This window comes from Filicampus tigris, chromosome 10, assembly GCF_054856515.1.
Source record: "Filicampus tigris isolate MCC_2025a chromosome 10, RoL_Ftig_1.0, whole genome shotgun sequence".
NCBI classification, from domain to species: Eukaryota; Metazoa; Chordata; class Actinopteri; order Syngnathiformes; family Syngnathidae; genus Filicampus; species Filicampus tigris.
In genome coordinates, this window is record NC_141226.1 from 9,834,661 (window position 1) to 9,840,175 (window position 5,515).

A 5,515-nucleotide genomic window follows, 5' to 3' on the forward strand; every position below is an offset into this window, starting at 1 on the left:
CAAAGAGAGAGAGAGAGAGAGAAAGAGAGAGAGAGAGAGAGAAAGAGAGAGAGAGAGTTGAGTGAACGCACAGTACATCAAATGAAAACTATAGTATATTGATGGCCAAGCTATCTCACTAAATGAAAAGTTTGAGCTAATGGGCTTTCAGATCAATGCAGTGTCCTATGACTGCAGATGCTGCACCAATTGACCTGTCAATCATCCACTCCATTCCTCCCTCATTTGTGTACTACACCCCAAAATACTTGAATTCTTCCACTTGGGGCAGGATCCCTTCCCCAACCCAGGGTGTGTACTCCAGCCTTTTTCTGACTGAGGACCATAGCCTCAGTTTTAGAGGTGCTGATCCTCATCCAAACTGCTTCACACTCAGTTGTGAACCGTTGCAGTGAGCGTTCAAGATCGTGGCTACGATCTGGCTGTCACGATAAGGTGACATTTCAGGGAGGAGCATTCAAAAGTTGAGAAAAAGTCAAATTAAGTTCACCAGTAAAGGGGAAGTAATGTTTTTTGTTTGCCATTTATCCCTAACAATTTTGAGTACAGTAATGTAGCCTATATTAAGTTCCCTTTCAAATGGGTTCGCAAAACAGAAAGTCCATTTACGAAATTATTTTGTAACATACCTTTGCACACAATTGTCCAAAAAAAAGAGAATGATGGCATTTCATTTCATACACTCACCCCGCAGTCATTAGCACCATCCCCACACATTCCGACAGTATAACTGCATGGTTAAAAAAAGACGCATTGATTAGATATTAGATGAATACACAAGTTAATTCACAAATAATTTAATAAATAATACAATAAATAGCCTGTCAAAATACAGAAATCATCTGACTCGATGCTCTGCAGGGCTTCCACCAGCTAAGTTTTCTGGTCTGGAGTCATACGGGCAAACCAAGAGGAACTTAAGCGCCCCCATGAGGAAACACAAAGTATAACATTCAGTCATTGTCAAGGCGGGACATGGAATACTTAATTAGGCAAACGTTATCATGTTACCTTCTGGGCAAGTTGTGGAAAGTGCTCAGTGATGACCGCGAAGGATTGGCCACTGACAGCAAAGTGATAGCCTGGGTCCTCCTCACAGTGCAACCTGTCACCAGCAAAGCTGATCTCAGATATCTGAGCAGAGAAAAAAGATCAGAGTTTCAAAAGATAAGACCACACACAAAATGTCATTCTTATTTACCGGTATTCATTTGTTATGATTTGACAATTATAATACATTTGGGGCAGCACAGTGGGTTTCCGCTGGATACACCCTACACTGGCGTCATCCCACATTCAATAATATGCATATTAGGTTCATTAAAGACTGTTCATAGGCATGAATGTGAGTTTGGCTTCTTGTTTGTCTATATTTTCCCTGCCGTTGACCGATGACCAGTGCAGACTTGCCCAAATGTCTGATTCCAAAAAGTTACAGTTTACATGCCACATTTTTTCTTTGGAAAACACTGACATAGAAGTAAGCCTGCTGTATATATAGAATGTATGTCGTCGCTATCCGGCGGGAACCTCGTATGGACAAATATGGTCAAACTCTTTTTTTTCCTTTTTTTTTTTTAATGAATCAATACTAATTGTCCGTCCCCACTTTGTCTGTAATTCTTCTGCAAGCTTAGCCAATTTAAAGTGGTGAAAATAGCAAATACACAAATATATTAATAGACTGCAGCTCTTGAACGCAACTTGTGTTTGATAAGTACATGTATGTTTGCAGAAGTGTGGCCAAACCACTTCTGTTTCCTCGTTCTATGGAAGCTGTGTGATGTAATTGTCGCCTCTATTAAATGCCTGGGTGTTTTTTTTGGACGATAACGAGTGAAAATAGTAAGGTTCACTGGATTAAGTTGGCTTGTTTTTAAAGTCGATCCCTTTGATGCCTCGTTGCAGACGGACCATCGTGTGTCACGGAAGTAAGTCTTTCGTTTCCTAATAATATCCACGAAAAAGACGGGCTTAGTTGGCTCATTGTTTAATTTATTGCGTCACTCATGGCTTTAGACAAGGGGTCGGCAACCCGCGGTTCTGGAGCCGCATGCGGCTCTTTCATCCTTATGTTGCGGCTCTGCGTGGCTTGGGAAAATAAATTATAAGTGTCCAATTGAAGTACAGTAGTACCTCTACTTACGAACGTGTCTTCATACGAAATTGTCAAGTTACGAAACGCCTCAACAGTAAAATACTCTTGTTACAAAAGAAATTTCAGGATACAAAAGGTAGAAATACAATATGGGCTGCTACTCGCAGCTCCAGTTTCCTGGACGCAACATGCTCATAGCTGCTCTGCCATTGGCTATGACCTAGATCCTCCTGGCATCCCATTGGCTAAGAGGGACCTCTATTGTACGTGCCTATATGTGTAGCTAGACAGGTAGATAGATAGATATGTGATAGATATGTCGATGCAGCGTTCTCGTCAATCGCCTCTCCGGCCATGAGGTGTTCCGATAGTTTGACGTGAATTAGAAACGAGGAAAAGAAAAAAAAGAGGAACATTGTTTTTTTTTCTTCCAAGCAAGGGATAATAGAAAAGTAGGAAAAAGGGATGCGTTTGGTTGATCTCGCCAAAGAATATGACTGTAATGTATCGACAGTCGCCACGTTATTAAATCAGTTCTTTACAAAACGCCAGACAAAAACCACTTCTGAGAGAGATGAACCAAAAAGGGCAAAAAGCGATGAGGACAGCAATTAAAAGGTAAACAATCATCATTTTTATACTTTATCTATTCTTTGTTTTTTACATTATGCACAACTCTTATTTATTGTGCAATAATTTAATTGTAACATGTATTTGTTACATGTTTTGATGCATTTTTATGCTATATAAAACATTTATGTCTGTTGCGGTCATCACCACACAATTGTCTCACAATTTCACACAGGCTGTGATGAGTTGTGGGTCCATCTTGAAAAGTGTGTTGAGATGTATTAACCTCTTGAGGAGAGTTGCGCTCAACAGTTTTCAATCTCCAAGCAAGGTAACCAGAACCACTCTGGTAATCATAGAAATGTTCCTGTGGATTACAGTAAACACATAAAGTTAATATGGTACATTATTTGAAGAACGCACAGTTCTCGTGAAGTGTCACATCCTACAATGGCGGCAGACTAAGGCCTTTTTTTTTTTTTTTCGATTACAGCACTCGTCCTGTCCAATACACACGTTAATTTACAAGGCAACTCATTTTCAAAAGATTACAATGTGTGAAGTACTTACCAAAACAGTGTGATAAATGAAGAAATAAAAATGTCAAAAGTGGCCTTGACTTGACCCCGATGCTGCGTGTGTTGACATATGAACGGTATGTCGGTGGCTGTCATGGCCGCCAGTCACACTTCATTAAAGTGTACATCAGGCACCTGTGTATGGGCCTGTAAGGTTGATTTTTGACCCAACATTAAACATTACTGGCATATAACCCAATATATAGTTAATTTGAACCAACAATTGGGTTAATTTTCAAGACATAACCCAGAATTTTGACCCAACACAAACAATCCAAAAATTGGGTTGGTGAAATAACCCAACTGTTTTTAGTGTGTAGGTAATCTGTTCCTAAAGAAAAGTCAGACCGATGAACTGTGCAGTTTTTCTTTACCTTTAGTGAGACGTTTCACATATCACAATCTCTCCCCCTCATAACCTCTTCAACGGACATAAAAAAAAATTCAATACCAGTTATGACTCCTCTTTTCTTCGCCACTACACCTGGAAAGTGCGACATTATTTTAAGTAGAACACAAAGTAAAGACATGACAGGGGTAGTTAACTCTATTTAATGGGTACATTAATATGCATTTCTTTCCCAAATACAATGAACTTCATGCAAATGTTTTTAAAATAACACAATCAATCTCTGTACCTGTTCATCTTACCATTATTAATAACTTTGGGAATTTGTTTTTAAATCATGACAAATAACTTTTTAAACACAAAATAGACGAATTTGTCACCCATAAATAATAACAGGGTTACACAAATAACAAAATAAAGAAGCACACCCTTTTACTCACCAACGGGCAAACAACTGTACATAATGGAACATGCAAGTAATAAAGTGAAAAGATTTACATCTTCAATCGTGAAGCCTTGTAGGATGAGATCATCTGCACCCTGTCATCTGGGGGTGAGGGGTGTTATGGGGAGAGATCCGTCTCATAATTCTTTACAAAAATACATTTACGATTTTCACGTTTTTTTTAGATTCACAAATATATTGGTGATTTTCACATAGGTTTTTTTATGTTATGCGTGTATTTAGCATGACTCAGCATGTAAATTGTCAAATGTGCCTTTGTGGATCATCGGACATGCCAGGGGCGGAGCCATGGATGGGCCTGGGTGTGCACAGGCCCACCCAGATTGACAGACTGCCCACCCAGTGAGATTCATAAAAAAATATATATACTTTTAAATTTTTAGTCAATTATAAAATTATTTTTTAGTTTGTGTTTTGTTGTGTTTTTCATTTTTATTTTATTGAATATTAATAATGGCATAATTGTGGCTGTCCAAGGAGGATCTGAACTTCATTTTATTCAGTTTGTCATTTTATTTGAATATACGATGTGTCGAGACAGGAGGATTGTGCTCTGTGAGAGAAATGTTCAGGCCCACACTGATTTTTCCAGGCCCATCCATTAGCCACGTTCTGGCTCTGCCCCTGGGCCACATTTATTTTTGACACAAAGGTCACGCTGTTTCAAAATAATCTCGCAGAGAGCAGTTTTCAACGTTAAAATGTGTTGAAAGGCCATCACTTATCCGTCCGCTAGGGGGCAGTGTTGTTGTCTCTACTGAGAGGGAACGAGCTACCTCCTGTTTTTCATTTAAAAAGTGGAAATAGAAGAACGGAAAACAAGCCTTTATCTGATCTGTTATTTTTGATTTTCAACACAAGTCGGTAAACAAAATACGACAATTATTTTTTTTCCCTCGACCTTGTTTTGCCTAGACATGAAGACGTCCTTCTTCTCTTTGTCCGCCGCTGCAGCGGCATAGAAGATAACGAAGCGCGGCAATTTCGGCCAGGAATGGACCGGCCGTGGGGGAATCCCCCGCAATTCCCAATTCTGGCGGGTTAGGGGTTTGCTGCCATCTTGTGGTGGAATATAAAATATGTTTTTTTGTGCGTGTGTATTTTCTACTGTGGTCAACAATGCTGACGGACCACATATTATGTGGGCCTGTGGAAATTTAAACACAGCCATAATTGGGCCCTTGGCTGGACTTTGGACATGGCTGCGTGAGATTTTTTGATAATGAATAGTGTGTAAAGACAATTTTTCTACAAAACATTTGTACTGGAATTGTTCATAAACAGAGACGTTCGCAACATCAGGTTCCACTATTTGTATCTCACCACAAAAATTAGAGTTGAGCTTGGAATAATAGTAAAATACATTTCTTTGGGGAACACATACATAAATTAGTAGTGGGTAGTGTTCTGCTAATTATGAGGGGTCTTATCTAACCTAAAAATACCCTCGAAGC